This window comes from Oryctolagus cuniculus, chromosome 14 (genome assembly GCF_964237555.1).
Source record: "Oryctolagus cuniculus chromosome 14, mOryCun1.1, whole genome shotgun sequence".
Taxonomy (NCBI): Eukaryota; Metazoa; Chordata; class Mammalia; order Lagomorpha; family Leporidae; genus Oryctolagus; species Oryctolagus cuniculus.
The window spans coordinates 9150189-9176373 of record NC_091445.1 but is presented as its reverse complement, the minus strand read 5'-3'; positions in this window follow the sequence as shown (position 1 = coordinate 9176373).

The following is a 26185-nucleotide window of genomic DNA, read 5'->3' as shown; positions in this document are numbered from 1 at the left end:
GATCACTTTTCAGTTAAAATACAAACACCTCAGAATAATTGTGTGTTAATTACAGAGTTCAACCAATAGTACTAGAACAAAACAAAGAAAAAATACTAAAATGGATAAAGTATTACATTGTACATCAACAGTCAGGGCAAGAGCTGATCAAGTCACTGTTTCTCATAGTGTCCATTTCACTTCAACAAGTTTCCCCTTTGGTGCTCAGGCAATTGTCACCGATAAGGGAGAACATATGATATTTGTCTCTTTGGGACTGGCTTAATTCACTCAGCATAATGTTTTCCAGATTCCTCCATCTTGTTGCAAATGACTGGATTTCGTTGTTTTTGACTACTGTATAGTATTCTATAGGTACATGTCCCATAATTTCTTTATCCAGTCTACTGTTTATGGGCATTTGGGTTGATTCCAGGTCTTAGCTATTGTGAATTGAGCTGCAATAAACATTAATGTGCAGGCAGCTTTTTTGTTTGCCAATTTAATTTCCTTTGGGTAAATCCCAAGGAGTGGGATGGCTGGGTTGAATGGTAGGGTTATCTTCAGGTTTCTGAGGAATCTCCAGACTGACTTCCATAGTGGCTTGACCAGTTTGCATTCCCACCAACAGTGGGTTAGTGTCCCTTTTCCCCCACATCCTCTCCAGCATCTGTTGTTGGTAGATTTCTGTATGTGAGCCATTCTAACTGGGGTGAGGTGAAACCTCATTGTGGTTTTGATTTGCATTTCCCTGATTGCTAGTGATCTTGAACATTTTTTCATGTGTCTGTTGGTCATTTGGCTTTCCTCTTTTGAAAAATGTCTATTGAGGTCCTTGGCCCATCTGTTAAGTGGGTTGTTTGTTTTGATGTTGTGGAGTTTCTTGATCTCTTTGTAGATTCTGGTAATCAGCCCTTTATCTGTTGCATAGTTTGCAAATATTTTTTCCCATTCTGTCAGTTGTTTCTTCACTCTCCTGACTGTTTCTTATGCAATACAGAAACTTCTCAATTTGATACAATCCCAAATGTTAATTTTGGCTTTGACTGCCTGCACCTCCAGGGTCCTTTCTAGGAACTCTTTGCCAGTGCCTATATCTTGCAGGGTTTCTCCAATGCTCTCTAATAATTTGATGGTGTCAGGTCGTAGATTTAAGTCTTTAATCCATGTTGAGTGAATTTTTGTGTAAGGTGTAAGGTAGGGGTCTTGCTTCATGCTTCTGCACGTGGAAATCCAGTTTTCCCAGCACCATTTATTGAAAAGACTGTCCTTACTCCAGGGATTGGTTTTAGATCCTTGATCAAATATAAGTTGGCTGTAGATGTTTGGATTGATATCTCGTGTTTCAATTCTGTTCCATTGGTCTATCCATCTGTTTCTGTACCAGTACCATGCTGTTTTGATTACAACTGCCCTGTAGTATGTCCTGAAATCTGGTATTGTGATGCCTCCAGCTTTGTTTTTGTTGTACAAGATTGCTTTAGCTATTCAAGGTCTTCTGTGTCTCCATATGAATTTCAGCATCATTTTTTCCAGGTCTGAAAAGAATGTCTTCAGTATTTTGATTGGTATCGCATTGAATCTGTAAGTTGCTTTTGGGAGAATGGACATTTTGATGATATTGATTCTTCCAATCCATGAGCATGGAAGATTTCTCCATTTTTTGGTATCTTCTTCTATTTCTTTCTTAAGGTTTTGTAGTTTTCATCATAGAGATCTTTAACATCCTTGTTTAAGTTTATTCCAAGGTATTTGATTGTTTCTGTAGCTATTGTGAATGGGATTGATCTTAGAAGTTCTTCCTCAGCCGTGGCATTGCCTGTGTATACAAAGGCTGTTGATTTTTGTGCATTGATTTTTTTTTTGACAGGCAGAGTGGACAGTGAGAGAGAGAGGGACAAAGGGAAAGGTGCTCCTTTGCCGTTGGTTCACCCTCCAATGGCTTCCATGGCCGGCGCACTGCGCTGACCCAATGACAGGAGCCAGGTACTTATTTTTATTTATTTATTTATTTTTTTTTGACAGGCAGAGTGGACAGTGAGAGAGAGAGACAGAGAGAGAAAGGTCTTCCTTTGCCGTTAGTTCACCCTCCAATGGCCGCCGCTGCAGCCGGCGCACCACGCTGATCCGATGGCAGGAGCCAGGATCCAGGTACTTTTCCTGGTCTCCCATGCGGTGCAGGGCCCAAGCACCTGGGCCATCCTCCACTGCACTCCCTGGCCATAGCAGAGAGCTGGCCTGGAAGGGGGGCAACCGGGACAGAATCCGGCACCCCGACCGGGACTAGAACCCGGTGTGCCAGCGCCGCAAGGTGGAGGATTAGCCTATTGAGCCACGGCGCCGGCTAGGAGCCAGGTACTTATCCTGGTCTCCCATGGGGTGCAGGGCCCAAGTACTTGGGCCATCCTCCACTGTGCATTGATTTTATACCCTGCTACTTTGCCAAACTCCTCTATGATTTCCAATAGTCTCTTCGTATAGTTCTTTGGATCCCTTAAGTAAAGAATCATATCATCTGCAAAAAGGGATAGTTTGACTTCTTCCTTCCCAATTTGTATCCTTTAATGTCTTTTTCTTGCCTAATAGCTCTGGCTAGAACTTCCAGAACTATATTGAATAGCACTGGTGAGAGTGGGCATCCCTGTCTGGTACCGGATCTCAGTGGAAATGCTTCCAACTTTTTCCCATTCAATAGGATGTTGGTTGTGGGTTTTTCATAGATTGCTTTGATTGTATTGAGGAATGTTCCTTCCAAACCCAGTTTGCTTAGAGTTTTCATCATGAAAGGATGTTGTATTCTATCAAATGCTTTCTCGGCGTCTATTGAGATAATCATACGGTTTTACTTCTGCAGCCTGTTAATGTGGTGTATCACGTTGATTGTTTTGCACAAATTGAACCATCCCTGCATACCAGGGATAAATCCCACTTGGTCTGGGTGGATGATCTTTCTGATGTGTTGTTACATTCTATTGGCCAGAATTTTATTGAGGATTTTTGCATCTATGTTCATCAGGGATATTGGTCTGTAATTCTCTTTCAATGCTGCATCTTTTTCCGGCTTAGGAATTAAGGTGATGCTGGCTTCATAGAAAGAATTTGGGAGGATTCCCTGTTTTTTGTTTGTTCTGAATAGTTTGAGAAGAATTGGAGTTAGTTCTTCTTTAAATGTCTGGTAGAATTCAGCAGTGAATCCATCTGGCCCTAGGCTTTTCTTTGTTGGGAAGGCCTTCATTAGTGTTTCAGTTTCTGTCTCAGTTATGGGTCTGTTTAGGTTTTCTATGTCTTCCTGGTTCAATTTAGGTAGGTTGCATGTGTCCAGGAATCTTTCCATTTCTGATAGGTTTCCCTGTTTGCTGGCATACAAGTCCTTGTAGTAATTTCTGATGATTCTTTTTATTTCTGTGGTGTCTTGTTACATTTCCTTTTTTGTCTCTGATTTTATTGATTTGGGTCTTTTCTTTTTTTTAGTTGGGCCAATGGGGTGTCCATTTTGTTTATTTTTTCAAAAAAACCAGCTCCTCGTTTGGCTGATTTTTTGTAATGTTTTTTTTTTTTTATTCAATCCTGTTGATTTCTTCTCTGATTTTAATTATTTCTCTTCTCCTACTAGATTTGGGTCTGGTTTGCTGAAGATTTTCTAGATCCTTGAGATGCATTGAAAGCTCATCTATTTGGTGCCTTTCCAATTTCTTGATGTAGGCACCTATTGATATAAATTTTCCTCTTAACACTGCTTTTGCTGCGTCCCATAAGTTTTGGTATGTTGTGCTGTTATCCTCATTTACTTCCAGAAAATTTTTGATTTCTCTTTTAATTTCTTCTATGACCCATTGTTCATTCAGGAGCATGTTGTTCAATCTCCATGTGTTTGCGTATGCTCTAGGGATTCCTGAGTTGCTAATTTCCAACTTCATTCCTTTATGGTCTAAGAAGCTGCATGGTATGATTCTAATTCTTTTGAATTTGCTGAGACTTGCTTTATGGCCTAGTATGTGGTCAATCCTAGAGAAGGTTCCATGTACTGCTAGAAGTATGTAAATGCTTTCTGTGTAGGATTGAAAGTTCTGTATATATCTATTAGATCCATTTGGGCTGTAGTGTCATTTAAATCTACTGTCTCCTTGTTGATCTTCTGTCCTGTTGATGTGTGTATTTCTGAGAGTGGAGTATTGAAGTCCCCCAGTACTATTGTATTGGGGTCTAAGTCTCCCTTTAAGTCCCTTAACAAATCTTTTAAATAAACCAGTGCCCTGTAGTTAGGTGCATATACATTGAAAATCGTTATATCTTCCTGTTGAATTGATCCCTTAATCATTATATAGTGTCCCTCTTCGTCTCTCTTAACAGTTTTTGTGGTAAAGTTTATGTTGTCTGATATTAAGATTGCTACGCCTGCTCTTTTTTCATTTCTGTTGGCATGGAATATCTTTTTCCAGCCTTTCACTTTCAGTCTGTATGCATCTTTGTTGGAAAGATGAGTTTCTTGTAAGCAGCAAATAGATGGGTTTTGTTCCTTAACCCAATCAGCCAATCTGTGTCTTTTAACTGGACAGTTCAGGCCATTAAAGTTCAATGTGACTATTGATAAGTGGTAGCTTTGTCCTGCCATTTGCCAAAGATATTTTCTAATATATGCTTTGAACTTCCTGTGATCTTTTGCTGTGAGGTTTCCTTCCTATACCTTCTTTCATATTGATGACCGTGTTTCTGTGTTTCTATGTGCAACACATCTTTAAGCATCTTTTGCAGGGCTGGATGAGTGGCGACAAATTCTTTCAGTTTCTGTTTGCTATGAAAAGTCTTTATTTCACCTTCATTCACAAATGATAGCTTTGCAGGATATAATATTCTGGGCTAGCAGTTTTTCTTTCTTAGTACCTGGGCTATGTCTCGCCATTCCCTTCTAGCTTGTAGGGTTTCTCATGAGAAGTCAGCTGTGAGTCTGATTGGAGATCCTCTGAGAGTAATCTGATGTTTCTCTCTTGCACATTTTAGGATCTTTTCTTTCTGTTTCACCGTGGTGAGTTTAATTACAATGTGCCATGGTGAGGATCTCTTTTGGTCATGTTTACTAGGGGTTCTATGAGCTTCCTGTACTAGGAAGTCTCTGTCCTTCTCCAAACCTGGGAAATTTTCTGCTAATATCTCACTAAAAAGGCATTCTAATCTTTTTTCCCTCTCCATGCCTTCAGGAACTCCTAGAACCCGAATGTTGGATTTTTTAATAGTATCCTGTAGATTCCAGACAATATTTTTTAGATTTCTAATTTCCTCTTTCTTTTCTTTTTTTTAACTTTTATTTAATGAATATAAATTTCCGAAGTACAGAGCATGGATTACAATGGCTTCCCCCACCCATAACGTCCCTCCAACCCGCAACCCTCCCCTATCCACTCCCTCTCCCCTTCCATTCACATCAAGATTCATTTTTGATTCTCTTTATATACAGAAGATCAGTTTAGCATACATTAAGTAAAGATTTCAGCAGTTTGCTCCCACACAGAAACATAAAGTGAAAAGTACTGTTTGAGTACTAGTTATAGCATTAAATCTCAATATACAGCACACTAAGGCCAAAGATCCTACATGAGGAGTAAGTGCACAGTGACTCCTGTTGTTGACTTAACTAATTGCCGCTCTTGTTTATGGCCTCAGTAATCACCCTAGGCTCTTGTCATGAGCTGCCAAGGCTATGGAAGCCCCCTGAGTTCACTGACTCTGATCATATTTACACAAGGCCATGGTCAAAGTGGAAGTTCTCTCCTCCCTTCAGAGAAAGGTACCTCCTTCTTTGATGACCCATTCTTTCCACTGGGATCTCACTCGTGGAGATCTTTCATTTAGGTTCCCCCCCCCCCCAGAGTGTCTTGGCTTTCCATGCCTGTTCTTTTCTTTGGTTTGACTGTATACTTTCCTGTTCTCTGTCTTCTAAGTCTGATATTCTCTCTTCTGCTTCACCCATTTTGTTTCTGAGGTTCTCTAATGTGTTTGTCATTTGATCTATTGAATTCTTCATTTCATTATGATTTCTCATCACTATCACAGTTTCATGTTCTACTAGTTGTTTCATTTCATTTTGATTCCTCCTTAATATTTCATTTTCATGAGAAAGATTTTTCTATCTTGTCCATTAAGGATTTCTGTAGTTCAAGAATTTGTTTTTGAGAACTTAATGTTCTTATCAATTTTGAGATCCGCTTCTTGCATTTCTTCTATCTCATCATCTTCATAATCTTGATTTGGGTGTCTTTTTCATTTGGGGGCGTCCTAGTGTCTTCCTTGTTCTTGTTACCTCAGTTTTTGCGTTTCTTGTTTGGCATATTGGAGATATTCTTTGGTTTCTTCACTGTGGTGTTTTTTCTTGTTATACTGTGACTCCAGATTAAGTGGACTGTGCTTTTGATGGAGCCTTAGAGGCTTGAGATGGGTGTGGCCTGAGAGCTCTGTTTGGTTCCTCAGGGTTAGGGGTGTGCCAAAGGTGACACTCCCAGGTTAGGCGTGGTAATTCTCTCTCTCTCTTTTTTTGATTCAAAAGGGAAGTAATTCTGCACAGCTGAATGGAATTGGAGGTCGTTATCAGGCGAATGATAAACCCACAGGAGCCAGAGATAGGAAGCTCTTTCCCAAAGACTACACAGGGAATCTGTATTGCCCTCAGTGTGGGCTCAAATTATCCTGCAGTCTCCCACTGGGTTGCCAAGGTTACGGAATTGTAGCATCTCTGGAGAGTAGTCACGTGAATTCTGTGAGTTCTCTCCCCCACCATCTCTTTTTTCACAGTCTCAGTTCAGTAGCAGCACACATTCACTAGGTCCTAATCTTCTGTTATTTCATCCTCCTACCCCCCAGAGTCAGGTTTTTCTGCTAGGCTGAGGGCTGGTGCAGACCTGAGGTCGCCCTGCTTATGACATATGTCCAAGATGGCACCTGCTCTTTGTCTTACTCGCCTTTGAGAGGTGAGCGGAGAGAGAGAAACTCGTGTCTGTATCAGTCACTTTTTTTTTTCTCTCTCTCTCTCTTCTAGTTAGCCTGGTGAACTTTTCCCCATGGGGTTTCAGGCCTCGTTCCCTCTCGTCTCCTCTTTCCGCTTTCCTGCCGGTTTTTCGGGCTATTGAGATTCGGCTCACCTCACGTTCCAGCGCTGGTGTGTTGAGTCTGCTGCTGGTGTCCTGAACTGTGGGCTCCCACGCTCTCCACGCAGGTCCGCTGTGAATCACGCGTTCCGGAAGAGTTTCTTCTGCTGTTTCTTCCCCTACTCTTCCTTGAACCTGCAGTATCTCCACTTTTATTAAACTGTCTGTTCCCGGACTATCAGTGTGCCCCCTTCCTGTTCTGCCATCTTGCCACTCGTCTCTTGAAGTTTTTAATATAGTGCATAGCATACAATGCTAGTGGGGCCGTCTTACAATGTTTCCAGTACAGATAATCTTCCAATCAGGAGAAAAGTCTGCCTAGGAAGTTTTTATCATAGTTCAGATGAGATGAAGGCTGACAAGGAATACAGGGTTCTAAAGGAGATGGATAATGGGTGCTCTTGGCAAAGAGAGGGGCATTCTGAAAGAATTTAGTAGCCTTCTATGTTCTGCTTTCAAAACAAAGAAATTCATAAATAAGGATTTAAAAAAGTCAAATAGGAAAAAACAAAGCTATAAATTATTGAAACTTTATTTATAATGTGTTAATCAGAGGACAATAACATGGTAAAAAGTCTTGTGTAGGTCTGAGTGTAGAAGTGCCACCAGAGCCGCATACCACTGACCTAGCTGATTACACAGTACTTGTGTTTATAAAGCCTTCCTGTTGCTTTCTGTATGCTCTCTGCTTACAGACTGCTAGAGTGCTTTCTTTCTGTCTTCTCCAATCCTTTGCTGCCACAATTGAGCAGAAAATATTAAATATCAAATTGATATTAAACAGTAAATTAGACTTTTATATTCTTCAAAGAGTGTGAATTTGTCTTTACTGGAGATAGATAAGCAGTGTGCATTTCTTCCAAATTTTTATCTTTATATGCGTTTTTCCTAGTTTATCCTTTTGTCATTGTCTTCCATGAGAGAGAGGACAAGTGAACTCCTAGATTTCATACAAACGTGGACTGGGAAGTGTTTATAAACTAACTCTCCTATAAATGGTAGAGGAGGAGCTGTGTTTTATAATGATTTTAAATGTCTGTAATTTATATGATATAAATATGATGACTGATTTCAAACTATCATCATCATGGCACTGAGTACAGAACTGGGAAGAAATGCACACAATTTTCTCTAATGAGCTTGTGCAAGCCAGCTCCAGAATACTATCAGCTTAAATGTCTTTTTTGAAAGGAAATTTTATTTTTTAATTTTTAAGTCTTCTTCCTCAAATTACTGACAGCAAATAAGGTATGTTCCATAGATTATTCACAAAAAGAATATATGTGTGTGTATATCTTTATTAATTTTTAAATTTGAGATGCAGAAAGAGGAACAGAGAGATACGTAGAGAGCTCCCACCCTCTGGTCTACATCCCAGTTGTCTGAAATAGCCAGTGCTGGGTCAGGCCAAAGCCGGGAGGCAGGAACTCAGTCCAGGTACCCTGTGTGGGTGGAAAGGACTCAATCACTGAGCTGTAATCTGCCTTCCAAGATCTTCATTGGTGGGTTCCTGAAAGCCGGAGCTGAGGCTGGATGTGGAACAAGGTACTCCTGTGTGGGAATCAAGAGTCTTAACTGCATCTTAACTACCAGAGCAAACATCTAGCTTGACATTTTTAAACTAATGAATGTAAAATGTCAGAGTGGGCATTGCAGTGCAGCAGGTTAAATCACTGCTTGGGGTGCCTGCATCCCATATTGGAATGTCCAGCTCATGCCAGGGTTATTTTGCGTTCCAATGAAACTTTCTCATACATCCTGGGAAGCAGCAAGTACGTGGGTTCCATCCACATAGGAGACCCAGATGGGGTTCCTGGATCCTGGTTCCACCTGGTCCAGCCCCTGCTGTTTCAGGCATTACGACGTGAACAGGAATGGAAGTTGGCTGTTTGTACTCTTTCTCTCCCTCCATCCCTCCCTTTCTCCTCCCCCGTCCCTTCCATCCCTGTTTCTCCTTCCTTCTCTATCTCTTTGCCTTTCAAATTAAAATATATATCTTTAAAATAATCTGGCAATTTTCTCTTAGTATTTTCTAAGTAATTTCATGTTTTCAGCTTCGTAAAATTATATAACAATCTGCTTCTGTATAATCACAGCATGAAATAAATTCTAAAATAAAATATACAGAAAAATTAATAAATCCTAGGAGTTGCTACATTAAGGCTATAATAGTTATTGAATCTACATTATGTGACCATATTTTATGTTTGGTAATTCTGGAAATGTAAAGTAAAATTTATTACTTACATCATGTTGGGACCGGCACTGTGGCGTAGTGCGTAAAGCTATCACCTGCAGTGCCAGCATCCCATATGGCCATTCCACTTCTGATCCAGCTCTCTGCCGTGGCCTGGTATAGCAATGGAAGATGGCTCCAGTGCTTGGGCCCATTCACCCATGTGGGAGACCTGGAAGAAGCTCCTGGCTCCTAGCTTTGGATCGGCACAGCTCTGGCTGTTGTGGCCAACTGGGGAGTGAACCAGTGGATGGAAGACCTCTCTCTCTCTCTCTGCCTCTCCTTCTCTCTCTGCGTTAACTCTGACTTTGAACTAAATAAATAAGGGACCGGCGCTGTGGCATAGCAGATAAAGCTGCCACCTCCAGTGCCGGCATCCCATATGGGCGCCAGTTCAAGTCCTGGCTGCTCCACTTCTGATCCAGCTCTCTGCCATGGCCTGGGAAGGCCGTGGAGGGTGGCTCAGGTGCTTGGGCTCCTGAACCCATGTGGGAGACCTGGAGGAAGCTCCTGGCTCCTGGCTTCAGTTTGGTGCAGCTCCGGCCGTTGCGGCCAATTGGGAAGTGAATCAGTGGATGGAGGACCTTCTCTCCCTCCCTTTCTCTCTCTCTCTCTCTCTCTCTCTCTCTCTCTCTCTGACTCTCCTTCTCTCCCCGTGTAACTCTTACTTTCAAATAAATAAATAAATCTTTAAAAAATAAATAAATCAAAAGAATCTAAGGAATTTCTCATATCCTATGTAATTATTTCAAAACAATTTTGATGGAAATATCTTTATTATAGGTAAGAAAACTAAGGAAAAGCCGAGCTCCTAATTTGCTCAAATTACAAATTGAGCTTAAATTGTAATGGCATAAACTCCATCCTTATTCCATTGTACTTCTATGATTTGTTGCCTCAATAAGTATTCTTGAATACTGTGCGAGTTAAGCACATATAGGGATGGTTCACAAGTTAACGATTTATAAGAACCTTTAATATAGAAGACAGCAGAGGCAGCTGTACAGAAGACTGTAATCTTGAAGGCATGTGTTTGCAAGGCTTAAATAATATATTTGACAACTCAAGGATTCAGCAGTCCAGTTTGAGAAAGCAAAGATCTATAAACAATGACAATTTAAGGAGAAAGAATAGTTTGTTTTCTATGAAAGTAATTGATGGGAATATGGAGGTTCCATTGGCCCCATCAAGAGGCTTTTTAGTGATTTTGGAGATGTTCAGAGGAAGGCAGAGCCCAGGATATGAAAAGATGAGAGATATTGAGAGATACTTGCAAACTGATTCGTAGGAATTCCCTGAATTTGTGTAAGGAAGTGAAAGAGTGGTGGGAGCTGCCGCTGCAGGGCTCCATTGGACACTGCTGTGGGTTTTGCTATCTGGCAGCTGCCTTCCCTGGAAAATTGCTATGTGAGTTGCCTCACTGCAGGAAAATACTGGCCCCCCTTCTCCTATTGTGCTCATATTTATGCTCATATATTAGGCAGGGTCAGGATTTCTCTGGTCTTTCTCCTTCCTTGCCCAGTTGTATTTTCTCTCGGATATTCTCCCAGTAAGTTTTTCTCATAAAATTCCTGTCCCAAACTCCACTGTAGGCAGTATGTGAAGCATGTCTTCATGCTATAACTGAAAGGTGTCATGGCATTATTTGTAACATGGCTGTATTGCGCTCATTCTGCTCCCAACATCTTGGACGTGATCTCTTGGTGACTTAGCCTCCCTCAGGATGGAAGAGAGCTTGCTAAGACAGTTTCCTGAAATAAATCTTACTTACAGATTTACTGTTGATCCTCTCAGAGTCCGAGTATCTTTGTTAAAGGTGAGTAAGAAGTTCATTATAAAACACATGTAAATATTCAACATGTAAATAGATTATGTATTCTTGCATATGCTTCTATGATAAGATTTGAAAAAGCATTATCATCCAACCACTTCTGTTGTATGAATCAGAAAATTTTCCTTATTTTGTCACAAAGTAGATGACCTCGTTGTTCAGTTTTGCTAGAAAGAAGGAAAACAATATATTATACATTATTTTTAAATCCATGCCGTGCTTTTATAGATACCTACAGATGAACTTATAAATTTATTGTATTTTTATTTTTCAAATATCTCATTTTCAATTTTAAGATACAAAGACATATTATAGAAAATGAAAAATTGCTGAAAATGTACCTTTAATTTTTATAGTGACATCGGTGCATTGATAGAAATGATTATATGGTTAAAGGTTTTCATTGACTGTAACTTAACTGTAAATTTGTATTATCTGCATGAAAGTTTTATAAAACTCTTTATTATTGTCTTTTACATAGACCATTAACTTCCTCCAAACATAAAATATCAATCTAAGTTGATTATTTTATTTTGCTCTAAGAGAAATAACCCATTTTTTTTTTCCCTGCATTAAGCATCCAAACAATTGTATTGATGATGTTTCCCATTTTGGTTCCTGCTCTTTGCACATATATAGTGAAGTTGCAGTTTAAGTATCATTCACTGGAAAGATTCAATTTGGTCAAATACTTAACTTTTTCCAGTAAATAAAATTATATTGATTATACATTATATTATTAACTCTAACATAAAATTCCTCGGAAAAGTCATTCTTACTGATGAGGTAACACTGTTTTCTCCATCTCAGTAGTTGGTGTTCACTGAGATGTTCAAATCAGAGGTGTTGAAATTATCTTTTATTTCTCAAAGTTTTTTCATCTTTTCTGACTTCCTTACCTTGAAAATGCAGTTTTATTGCTAGGAAGTAACTGTTTTACCACCAAATATGAAGGTCTTGGAAAAGTTACTGGAAAATGCCCATGATAAAAATACATGCATTGATTTCAAAATAAGCTGATATTTTTATCATTTTCTCATGAACTTTTAGAAATAACCATATATATCTTGAATATATGTGCTTGGACTTAGACCCCAACATATATCAACACTTCTAGCTGTACTCTCATTATATTTCCAGTGTCTCACTGAGTCAATCTGCAGTGTTGCTTTTCAATAATGGTACTGCAATTGTATACAGTTATTCATAGTTCTTCTTGACAGCAATCTTACTGGCAATTTTAAATTATGAAAAAAGAATCTGACCTTATGAAATACTTAAATATTGATGTTTACTTTGCAAAATAGGAATTCAAAGAAAAATAATCCTTTCTTAGGAAAGACATATAAACTCATTTTCTGATATCAATACAGAATGTTATTTGTATAAATCAACTAAAATTCATTACGTAAAATTGCTTGCTGGGGTGAGTTTAGTGGTGCTGCAGGTTAAGCTGCTATTTGAGACCCTCACATTCTGTGTCAGAGGACCAGTTCAAGGCAAGGCTGTTCCATTTCTAAACCAGCTTACTGCTGTAGAGTCCAAGAAAGCAGCAGATGATAGCTCATGTGCTTGGGTCCCTGCCAACCTTATGGGAGATCCAGGTGATGTTCCTTGCTCCTGACTTTGACCCAGCCTACCACTGGGTATTGGCTGTTTGAGGAGTGAACCAGCACATGGAAAAATCTCTTTCTTCCCCATCATTCTGCATTTTAGGATGATAATAATGCAATTTTTAAGAAAGGCTTATCAAAGCCTAAGCAATAAAGTTTCTTGAATATAATAATATATCAGTAACTGTGAGAATAAAAGGTTCAATAAATATGCTGTTAAGTACTCATGAAAGTAAAACAAATGTCGAAAGAATGTTAAATTCAAAAAACTGTATTTCTTAACATTTTCATTCATATATAAGGTCTTATGTCTGGCAGAATTAAGCCTATCTTTAAAAATTGAGCTAAATTAATAAAAACAATGGATGTTTAAGAGTGGTAGCATAAAATAAGATAGGTCATACGTTTATATTTAAAGATCTTAATCTCCTTATTTACACAATTTAAAAACAATTTCCAAGTGTTACAAGGTCCTACAAAGTTACTTATATTTTGTCTCTGTACTGTTGTTAGGGGAAAACAGCAGTGGCGGAGAAATTATTGATACCTCGGTTCTTTGTCTCACATGGAAGAAGAATTTCCAAGTGGAGAGCAAAGAGATTTCAAAGTATTTATTAGAATCAAGGACCTCCAGAGAGGTCTTGAGGAGGACTTCCAAAGGGAGGAAAACCCAAAGGGGACTGGTGGCAGTCAGCTTTAAGTACAATTTTGAAGCCAAAAAAAAAAAAAAAAAAAAAAAAACCACAAAACACCTGACAATCAGATTGGCATTCAGTTACCAGGCAGGGACAAAAACCATAAAAGACCTCATCCTGTCTGGCCAGCTAAGGGTGGGATAGATAACTTATTTTCGCAGTAAGCTGTGAGCGCAATAAGAGCTCCCTTGTATTCTCATGGTAAATTTGGAGATTCTGAAGGAAGGAGGGTGGCCTGTTTGTTCTTGCTAATGGTAAAGTTTTGGGGAGGAAGCAAATATTTTACACCCCAAATTCCACTGGGATCCCCTGACTATCTGTTAACCCATCTGACTCCTCTATCATGACAATGACAAAGCAGATCCACTTCCTTGCCCTTTCTTTACAGTCTCACTGTTTTTAGAACCAACTATCCTTTTATTAGCTGAGACTTACTTCCATTGTGGGCATAACTTTTTATGGTATTAAAGGCACCTTTTTTATTCTCTGGAGACCACAAACTCCATTAGGAATTCACTCAGTTTTCCCCTGACCCCCTCCTGACCTAAAGATACTGGTATTTCTATTATGTGATGTCTGATGATGGTCTGCCCTGTAAAAATCAATTCCTGAGCAAGGCAGTCTGTAAAATTTTTCCTAATGATCTCCACCTCTTGATGTCCATATCTTTGTATTCCCTCTTAACCCTGGATTACAATAGATTATGGCAGAAGGAATGTGATGCTTTCAACATTACCCCTATTTCTCCTTCTTTGTCCCAAAGTACCTAGGAGTTGCAGAATGAAGGCAACTGCAGTGGTCTGGGAAGAGGTTCACGTGGGAAGACACTGAGGCCTCCTGCTGATAGCCAGGGAAAAACTGGGAACCTAACAATAGTTCTTCCAGCGTTAGTCTTTCATGCCTGCAGCTCTGGCCAGCATCTCCCTTCAGTGTGTGTGAAACTCTGAGCCAGAGCCAGTTACTTGTTTTTAGAGTTCAATCACTGAGGAAAGATTGGAGAGGAATTGTATCCAATAAGTGTGACACTGAGTTCCCTGTTCTGGTGGTGTAACAGGCCTGTTTTCCGGCTTCTGAGTATAGCGAAACATTGTAAGCTTTTGCCTTTAAAGTTATTGGTCTCTAAAGGAGAATTGAGTTTTCCCACTGTCCATGATGGAACAAGGACATGAGCCTCAGCCATTCTTGCTCATTGCCCAAAAGAGAGAAAGTGTGGAATGTATTCCTTGCCCTTGAATCTCAGTGTCTCAGATCCTAGTGCCTGCATACACCCCCCAGCCACCTAAAAGACCAGTTGCTCAGAACACGTGAAAGACTAGTTCCAGGAATTCCCCTCCACCTGTTGTCCCCTACCCCAACCCCCATCCCTAGCCCTCCTAAAGTATAAAAAGGCCTGGCCCTTGGCGATCAGGGCCTTTTGCCAAGTGTTCCATCAGTGTGCACGCAGGCAGTTGGTCACCCACGTCTATGAATTTATTATCTCTGAATAAATTCGGTCTGGCTCTAAATTCGTACACTGCCTCCTCTCTATCCTGTGCCCCTTTTCCTAACATTTTGGTGCCCCTTGTGAGGAGGCATCAATCTGCAACTCTTTTCCTTTTTTTTTTTTTGTTTAAAGATTTATTTTATTTATTTGAAAGAGTTACAGAGAGAGGTAGAGAGAGAGAGAGGTCTTCCATCGGCTGGTTCACTCCCCAAATGGCCACTGCACCGATCCAAAGCCAGGAGCCAGGAGCTTCCTCTGGGTCTCCCACGTGGATGCAGGGGCCCAAGGACTCGGGCCATCTTCTACTGCTGTCCCAGGCCATAGCAGAAAGCTAGATGGGAAGAGGAGCAGCTGGGACTAGAACTGGTGCTCATATAGGATGCCGGCGCTTCAGGCCAGGGGTTTAACCCGCTGCACCACAGCGCTGGCCCCAACTCATTTCCTAATAGTCAGTATATTATCAGACTGTTCTGTTTGTTTTAGATATAAGGGACAAAGGAGAAGACTGTTAATTCATGAGTAATGACTTTAGAAAACTGAAGAGTATTTAATATTTGAAAACTCCCTTCTGTTAAGTTGATGCCAGCTGCTGATTGTTACATATCCTAGGTAAACCTTAAAATTAGAAAATGCTGAAATTGCACATGACAGATTTCTAAATCTTAAAAAGAAAACCTTGGAGAACTACAGAAGTTCCATTAGTGAAGGGGTCTCCCTTGTAGACATATTAAAATATTACAAATTCTAGACTGACAGTTTTTGCTCATATGTGCTTGACTTACCCTAAATGATCTGTCTATAAATATATAATTATTATTTCCCACTGTGTCAGTTTCATCAGAAAGTATTTCCTATGACAAGAAAATAGTTAACAAATACTTATCTGAGGATAATTCAGAAAATTCATGCAAAATTAGAATTAAAAATGATTGGTTTGTTGCATTTTTTAAATATGTGCATTTTTCACAATATGCATTTTCCACAAACCTTCTTAAGTTCTTTCCTACCATATGCACAGATGTTTATAGGAGATTGTGTTGAAAACAGAAAAGTTGTGATTTGAGACAGGAATGAGTTGCAGAACATATCATGAGATAATTATATGAGTATTCTTAAGTATATAAGGGAAATATGATCTAACCTCAATTTATTTGATCCAGTTTGCTAGTCAAAATTGAATTTATAAACTGGATTTTAATATATTAAAGACTATAAATGCAATCATGTTTGAAAAATTACCTACATGCTTACATTTGGGATTAGGATTTTTAAATTCCTAATTATCAATCTCATTGACAGTAGGTGAATTTATAAATCTATATATGTAATTCTTAAAGCAACACATGGGGGACAGATAAAATATTCTTTTATACATCTAAATGAGTTCATTTCTGTTATTTGAAAGCATTGAGTATGATAATCATGGTTTTATAATAGTACTTTGTTGATATTTTTAATCATAAATACTGCATGTAGGCAAAAGTATAGCTAGCAAAACATGAAAGCTATTAATAATCTGTATTTTAATTGTATTTTGATGTTAATTTGCTTTTTATGTAGTTCAGCATAAATAAAATTATGCCGTGACATTCAAATTAAGGGTAATTATATTCCTAAGTAAAGGAAGTACGGGTTTATGAGACCCTTTCTTTGTTGCTGGGCTATGTAATAAAATGGTAGTTTGAATAAATTATAAATTTGGGAAGATTCAAGAAAATGGTCAATTATTCTGTATAATTATTTCAGTATGTGTTTATACAGTGAAGGATCATTGAATATTTTATAGCAGAAAGGGAATGTACGATGTGTCTCTCTATCCCTCATTTCACTCCAGTGTTGCATTGTTCATTCAGAGTTAGAACGATTTGGGGCACAGAAAAATAAATGCCACAGAATTAGTTACAAAAAAGCTGAAGGATATAACCTAGAATTTGTAATTTTTTCCAGTCTCTCTAGTATTTTCTCTGGCTAGACGATACTAATCTCCAGTTACTGCAAGACACGATTTTGCAGTCAGAGGCTGATGGCATAAAATGGCACAATCAAGCTGGGGAATTGAGAAGAGTTCAGGCAAGTGCTATTTCCAGAGGTGTGAGAGAGGATTTGAAAGTGCAAAGGTAGAGTGAGACATCCAAGCTCTAAGGACTGCCTGGACCTCTTGCCATTTGTAGGTGTGAGGTGGCAAGCCTAGGGAATGGTTAAATAATCCGTAAAGAATGGATTGGTGGTGTACATGGACCCCTCTCAAAGGAGGAACTCCTCAGCCTCTTATTCACTCAGAACAGACAGAGTCTGCAATAAAGATCCTGACCTCCTCCTTTCACCGTTTTCCCCTCTCCTGCAAGTGTACAACTTTTAGGTAAGAGTGCAGTAGCAAGCCAGAAGCCAGAGTGGCTTGGTGGTGGAGTGCTGTAGATCATCGTGTCTGACAAGGAAGCGTGGAGACGATAGAGTTTGGACCTGGAGATTGATAAAGAGAAAAAGCTGTGATAATTAAGTCAAATTTTATATTGTTCCATAAGTTTTCTGTGACAGAAAAATGTCACTACCTTTTGGAATGTCAACAACTAACTGCAGTGTTTCAAGCAAGACAAGCTTTGTAGTTTCACTTGCTAAAAAATAAAAGTCCAACTAAATAAATTCTGCATTGCCTGATCTTTTTCATAGAATTTTCTACTATACACATTATGTGCAATTAAACACTACTCTTCACTGAATATGTTATTATTCCCTTCTTTGTTGGTAATTGCAGTGGATACCCTGTCATTAGGCAAAAGGCAGATTGCTAATGATCTAATTCTAACAGTCTCATTCACATTGCTCGGTATTCTGGCCTTATCACTGATTCATTCCGCCACCCTACAATTGGTGCAATTAATAAAATTACACTAAATAAATACACCATATATTATGCACTTTGATGTCAGATATTCCTGCATTGATATAAAAGTATTTGAGCACTTTTAAATTTTGAAACAAATACGCAGATTTAAAATTTTTTAACCCTATTTAATTGTCAAATTTTAAAAGAGCTTAACTTCAGTTATCATTTATGTTAAGGCTAAACTTAGGGATTATTCAAATTTTTAGAAGTTACTTTACATTATATTACCATAGTGTTGATTAGATTCCTTCTCTTCTAATGCATTGATGCATTGACTTCTTGAAGATAAGCCCACTTGCTTTTTTTTTTTTTTTAAAGATTTTTTTGTTTGTTTGTGTGAAAGGCAAAGAGGGAGAGATCTTCCATCCACTGGTTCACTCTTGCGCTGGGCACAATAGCTGGGACTGGTCCAGGCAGAAACCATTTACCAGAACTCTAGCCAGGTCTCCTACATGGGTGATGGGGCCCCGATTACTTGGGCCATCTTGTGCTGCTTAACCAGGCGAATTAGCACAGGCAGCTGGTTCAGAGTAAGAGCAGTTAGGACTCTGACACTCTGATACAAGATGCTGGTGTCAGAGGCACTGACTTAGCCCACTGTGCCATGTTGGCCCCAAGACTGCCTATTGTTTGGGTTGTTTATCAGAATAGCCTAGAGCAATGCCTGTCTCAGAGTAAGCTCTTAATAACTACGTGCTGAATACAAGGATACTTCAGGTGTTTGTGGAAAAGTGAAATTAAAAGATATTTACTTTGGTGCAAAAATATTTTGAAATACATCATTTTTCTTTCTTTTTTTTTTCATTTAAATCCTGCATTTTATTTTTTTTAACTTTTAATTAATGAATATAAATTTCCAAAGTACAGAATATGGATTACAATGGCTTCCCCCCCATAACGTCCCTCCAACCCGCAACCCTCCCCTTTCCCACTCCCTCTCCCCTTCCATTCACATCAAGATTCATTTTCAATTCTCTTTATATACAGAAGATCAGTTTAGCATACATTAAGTAAAGATTTCAACAGTTTGCTCCCACACAGAAACATAAAGTGAAAAATACTGTTTGAGTACTAGCTATAGCATTAAATCTCAATGTACAGCACATTAAGGACAGAGATCCTACATGAGGAGTAAGTGCACAGTGACTCCTGTTGTTGACTTAACAAATTGACGCTCTTGTTTATGGCATCAGTAATCATCCTAGGCTCTTGTCATGAGCTGCCAAGGCTATGGAAGCCCCCTGAGTTCACTGACTCTGATCATATTTAGACAAGGCCATGGTCAAAGTGGAAGTTCTCTCCTCCCTTCAGAGAAAGGTACCTCCTTCTTTGATGACCCGTTCTTTCCACTGGGATCTCACTCATGGAGATCTTTCATTTAGGTTTTTTTTTTTTTTTTTTTTACCCCCAGAGTGTCTTGGCTTTCCATGCCTGAAATACTCTCATGGGGCATTTCAGCTGGATCCGCATGCCTTAAGGGCTGATTCTGAGGGCAGAGTGCTGTTAGGACATTTGCCATTCTATGGGTCTGCTGTGTATCTCGCTTCCCATGTTGGATCATTCTCTCCCTTTTTGATTCTATCAGCTAGTATTTGCAGACACTATTCTTGTTTATGTGATGCCTTTGGTTCTTAGTCCGATTATTATGATCAATTGTGAACAGAAATTGATCACTGGGACTAGTGAGATGGCATTGGTACATGCCACCTCGATGGGATTGAATTTGAATCCCCTGGTATGTTTCTAAGTCTACCGTTTGAGGTACGTCAGCTTGAGCATGTCCCGAATTGCACATCTCTTCCCTCTCTTATTCCCACTCTTATATTTAACAGCAATCACTTTTCAGTTAAGTTCCAGCACTTAAGAATAATTGTGTATTGATTACAGTATTCAACCAAAAGTATTAAGTAGAACAAACAAAAAAATACTAAGAGGGATAACATATCAAGTTACTCATCAACAGGGTGAGGGCTGATCAAGTCACCATTTCTCATAGTGTTCATTTCACTTTAACAGGTTTCCTTTTTGGTGCTCAGTTAGTTGTCACCTATCAAGGAGAACAAGTGGTATTTGTCCCTTTGGGATTGGCTTATTTCACTCAACATAAGAAATACATCATTTTTCTAAAAAAATTATTGAAGGTATGCACGTTTCTTGTATTTCATATATGCAGATTTAGGAATTCAGTGATACTTCCCACCCTACCCTCCTTCCTGCCCACGCGCCCACCATTCTTCCTCCTCCCTTTCCTTTCCCACTTTATCTATTTTCAGTTGATACTCACAGAGTTAACCCTGCATTAAGTAAAGAGTTCAACAAATAGTATGAACAAAAAAACACTGTTCCTCAACAGTAGAGGCAAAGGCTGTAATGTATAAATTAGATCAGTGAAAAAATATATCTATCTTTTTCAGACTGGCTTATTTCACTGAGTATAATGATTTCCAGAAGCATCCATTTTGTATACTTTTCCTGAAGCTTTTTGAAGAACCTTAATATAAGTATGACTTATGATTCCTGAAATTTTTCCTCTTAAGAGTTGGAATGCCCTGAGTAATTCTGATTGTTATGTTGTAAAGAAGACATGATTTTTGTTATCCTCAGTGAAATGCAGAAGTAGAGAGAGGTTGTGATAGATAACTGTAAGCAATGCTTAATGTTTATTAACCATCTATCAGAAGATTAAAGGATCCTTCCATTATTCCTAGAATTCGTGTTTATACCCAAGATCTGTCACATATATTAATACATATCCAACAATTCATTTTGACGAACTGTGCTATTTCACATTAAAATAGCATGTGCAACACTGTACTGCTTCTCATGGGGACACTTTTAAAGAGACAAGGAAATATCTGGAGGGGGAAGACACTCCTGTGTCACTTTTTCAGGGAAGAATTTCTTAGGCACAAAGCTAAAATACAAATTTTAGCTTACGGCATTTAAGAAAAAAATTTGTTCTGGGGGGGTCATAATTTCTCTGGTATAGATTCTGAGAATTTACTTTAAAATTTTTGAGATTTTCAGGTGATAAAGATTCAAATGGAAATTTCTACAAGAGGCCAAGGCAGAAGTTGTGAGAGCAAAGGCCCTTGGTCCTGTGAGAGTTGTCTAAATTTATCCTGCTCTCAAGACTTTCTAGAGACCAGAATGAAATCAAAGTCCTGCTTAAATATTCATCCTTCCCTCTGCTCTGAGTCGAGGGGACTTTCTGAAAAGTTGTCAGTTTATTTCTTCGAAGACAACTGTAACAGTTGATAAAATCAAGAAAATACTCAGGAAAAGAGAAATTAGGGAAAAGTAAATGGTGATCTCAGTTTCATTCTCCTTCTGTTGATAACTTTGGGATATCAGGCTTTGATCGTATCCAAGAAAATGCATTAAGAATTTCCAATATTGTCCTGGAAGTCAAATCTGGAAAACATCTGTAAAAGAGGCATCCTCACTGAAGAAATCTGTAATAGGATTATTTAAACCTCTCTTTTGGGGCAGGCATTTGGCTCAGTGGTTAAGTTGCCTCTTGGGACACCCGCATTCTGTATAACAGTGCTTAGACTCAATACCTGTCTCCATTCCCTATTCTAGCTCTCAATTAACACAAACCTTGGGAAGCAGCAGGTGACAGGACAAGGGCTTGGGTACCTGCCATCCTTATGGGAGATCCATGTTGAATTCCTAAATCCTAGCTTTGGCCTGGCCCTGCTATACCTGATACAGGCATTTGGGGTGTAAATCAACAGGTGGAAGATTCATGTCTTTTTTCTGTATGTCTCTCTCTGCCTTTCAATAAAATAAATAAATCACCAAAATCTCTACTGCCTGATTTTCCTTCTTTAACTAAATGTGAATTGTTCTTGGGTTTGTGTCTTCATAATTCTTTGATTTTAAATTCCTTGCATCTCTCTTTTTATAATAAAAATATTTATTCAAGATAGATAATCTCCCATCCACTGATTAATTCATCAAATGCCTGCAGCCAAGACTGGACCATGTGGAAGCCAGGGGTTGGAAAGTCAATCCAGGTCTGTCTTGTGGGCACTGGAACTCAAGTGCCTGAGCCATCATCTGCTGCTTCCCAGGACACGTTAGCAGTAATCTTGAATCAAGAGTGGGCAAGGACTCAAGCCCTGGCAATCCAATTAGTATGTGGGCATCTCAAGGAAGCATCATAAATACAGTCAGATTCCCATCCCAGGAGCCCTCTATTATTGGCAGTTTACTCATAAATCTGTCTTCAGCCCTAACTTTGATGGATTTTTTTCTCACTAGATTGATGGCCAAGGCATTTAGATTTTGGTCTGATTCTGCAATTGTTTCTCTTAGAAATTCAGTGACCTCATATGTAAAACAGAGATCTGGTTGCCCAACCCTTAGAAATTACACACACTCAACATGAGTCTGCTGTCTTTGCATCATGGCTGGCCTCACTGTGGTTGTAGCCCTCCTTATTCATGACTACATGTGAATTGCAGGAGTTCTTACTAAGGTATGCCTGTTCAGGTAAATCTGGTTCAAACTTTGTAGTTTGTTCATACAGGTGTATTGTGACCTCTTGCAGTGCTTCCATCAAAAACTATTCCTAGTTTTTGCATTGTTACTATTCCAGCAAAACACTTAATACCCATTTCCACTGAGCTTTTTCAACCTGCCCTGTGCTAAAATGGAACTATTATTATCTTAAAGAACAACTAAACACCAACACAGCTGGAGTTTAATTTCCAGTTCACTAGGGATGAGTTTAGCAAAAGCTGCTACTTGAGTATACACAGTTTCATCTTCCCATGCTCATTACAGCTTAAAAGCATTTAAGCATCAGCCTGAGCTAGAAAAGGAAATGAATAATCCTGAGTCCACATCCTGGTTCAAACTCAGGATTGCTAGAAACATAACTCTTTCCAATTGAATTCATATTTTTTTCTGGAAGAATTTAATGATCAGCCAACCTTGATATAATCTGAATTAATAAAATATGCAGTTGATGCATAGTGGGCAACATGATAAAACGGGAATTAAGAATCCCATGTTTTAACTTTAATTTTGCTTAAAATCATTGATATCTTATATGCATTATTTTTTTCTAAGCTTTCTGGATTATTTATTCATCTGTGACAATAAAAATTTAAGATTAAATACCCTCTAAATTCACTTGTACCTCTATATGATTTTAGTAGCTAGAAAGAAGAACTTGAAATCAGAGGAAGACAGTATATTGGAATAATGATTTCTGACCTAGTTATCTGGAATCTTCCATATTATGAAAGTTTCTGTGTGGCTGCTTTTAAGGATTGTTTCAATTATAGATCAAAATATTCCAATGATTATGTAGCTAGGATTGAGAATTAATAAGTATGAAACCACTAGTCCAGTCCAGAAAAAGAACTCCATTCAAGTGCATTAAAAATTCTTCGAATGATCTCAATTCCTTAAAGGAAATTACTGGTGTCTAGGTATTTACTAATAAGTGCATTTCACAAGTTTTATTTGTATAATACATTTTGTATAACCATATATTTATAGCCTATATTTAAAAATATAAAAAGTGACCAAAAAGTAACTTGTTGCAGAGAGAAAAATAATGAAAGTGCAGCATTTTCTACAGCAGATTTGGAAAAATATATTAATAACAGTGTATTCCATTCCCTTTAGGAACAATAAAAGCATGGTACTCTTACAATACTGATTTCAATGTGATTTGGTGGAATTCTTTTGGAAGTTGATTTTGTAACTGCAATTAAGATACTTAAATATGATCTTGCATTTTCTACCAAGCTATACCACCGCTGGAATTTTAACAAAAGTACTAACTCAATGAATGAGTTCATGTTATAGGAAAACAAGGTGAGAGTAAACAGTTTAGAATCAGAAAATATTAAGTAAATGAATAAACACATTCTTAATGTAATAGATAAGATCTAGAACAGTAATGATACTGTTGCTCCCCCTCTTCATGGAGGAACGACACTAAACCCTGCCTAGGCTTCATATCCGAGTCACGGCACCATTATGTCGCTCCCCGTCTTCGTGGAGGAACGACACAGGACTCTGCGTTGTTCTTTCGTCTGCTCGGCCCTCCCCGGGTTTGCTGCTGGTTCTTCCCGGGTTGGCTACCGACCCTTCCACCTCCGTGGAAGGGTGGTTCCTCCTGCCACATTCCCTATTTCCGCGGGGAGCGGCACACCACCGGCCGGCTCTCTCGGGGGCTGCACAGGTGTTCCTTCAGATAGATGTTCCCCTTAGATGTTCCTGGTGCATGGTCTCTCTCTCCTCCTTTATAGTCCTCCTCCGCCAATCCCAACTCGGCTGCCCACACGCCGAGTACGCTGCTCTCCTCCAATCAGGAGCAAGATCAGCTCCTGCAGCTCAGTCAATCAAGTTGGTGAGAGGCAGCTGCGTAGAAGCTGTTTTCTCCTCTCCCAGCGCCATATTGTGGGAGAGCAGATGCATAGAATAAGTCTTAATTCCAGTAACTCAGTCCAGTCCAGGTTGCTCCCCACAGATACAAATTATATAGCTATATAAAACAGTTGTATTACAGGCAGAAATATAGACGCGTAATCATAACTGCAGTCCTACAGTGTACAAAACACAAACATAGGGTAGGCATGTAGAACAGTGCTTAACATGCCACTCAGGACTTCCACATTCCATACTGGACTGCACAGCTTGAGTCTTACCTCCTCTGCTTCCACTCTATCTCCTTGCTGAAGAGCATTGTGATAGCAGGTGATGGCTCAAGTAGTTGAGTTCTTGCCATCCTCATGTGAGACCAGGATTGAGTTCCTGGTTTCCGGCTTTTATCTGATGTTGCTCTAGTTGTTGCATGCATTTGAAGAGTAAGCCAGTGAATGTGGGATTCTCTCTCTTTCCTCCATTTTTATTTTGCTTGTGTGAGCCATACTTGGTAAAAAAAAAAAAACCATAAAATATACATTTGATAAATATATGTATTTTAATTACACAATATTATAGTAATTGTAGGACACTTAGAAACTAACAGATAACAAAAACAGCTGGAACTAAAAAAAAATCATTACTCCTTAGAAAAGCCACTGCTACCAGTTTGATTTTTGCAAGTAATTTGCTTGTCTGCCTGTCTCTTTCTGCATCTTTAAAAAATGAAATTATGTATCTGTGGTAATCTGATGTGACATAAATTTAATCCCACATTGTAGACTGCTTTTCAGATCATCAAATCTAACTACATTAGATGCTTCAAATTAGATGTTTAGCAGTTATTCATTGTAAAAAATATAGGTATCTACCTACTTTTGCACAATAAACAATACTCTGATCATATAATTTTAGCTAAACATTTTCTTATATATTTTCAAATAATACTGAGGGGAGTGCCGGGTTGAGTCCTGGCTGCTCTGTGTCCAGTTGAGTTTCCTGCTAATGTACCTGGGAAGGTAGTGGAAGATGGCCACGTGCTTTTGGGTCCCTGTGACCCATGTGGGAGAAGCAGGCTGAGTTCCTGGCTCCTGATTTTCACCTGGTCTAGCTCCAGCTCTTTGGAGAGTAAACCAGTATATGGAAGATATCTTTCTCCCCTACCGTTTCCTCCTTATCTCTTTGTTACTCTGCCTTTCAAATAAATAAATAAATAAACATTAATAAATATTAAAACTAGAAACTGGCCATTGCTATAATCTGCATCTACAGCTTATGCTTTTTAGGCGTATATATAAATTTGAGAAATCAATGTGTCAAAATATAAAATTATCTCATCACCAAATAGATCTCACTTGTTACTACCCTCCACTCAGTTCTCCCCTTCACCATAGCTATTCCTTGAAAGCCACTAAACTTTTTCCCAAATCTATGCTTTTTTGTTCCATTTCAAAATATTGTAAAAATAGCACTTTTTGCAACATTTTTTCAAGTGTGTTTTTTTTCACTCAGCATAATGCACTGCAGATCTTTCCATATTTTTGCACATGTTGATAGTCTTCTTGTATTTTTGCTGAGTAATATCCCATTGTGTGGATATTCCCTTTTATCCAGTTGCTTTATCCATTCGTCCATCGGTAGACATTTTGACTGTGGTTTGGGGCTATTACAAATAACATTTCCAAGAAGACTTGTGTACAGGTTTTCCTCTGAATATAAGTTTTGATATTTTCTGGGCCGGTGCCATGGCTCAATAGGCTAATCTTCCGCCTGCGGCACCGGTACACAGGGTTCTAGTCCCAGTCGGGGCACTCGATTCTGTCCCGGTTGCCCCTCTTCCAGGCCAGCTCTCTGCTGTGGCCAGGGAGTGCAGTGGAGGATGGCCCAAGTGCTTGGGCTCTGCACCCCATGGGAGACCAGGGTAAGTACCTGGCTCCT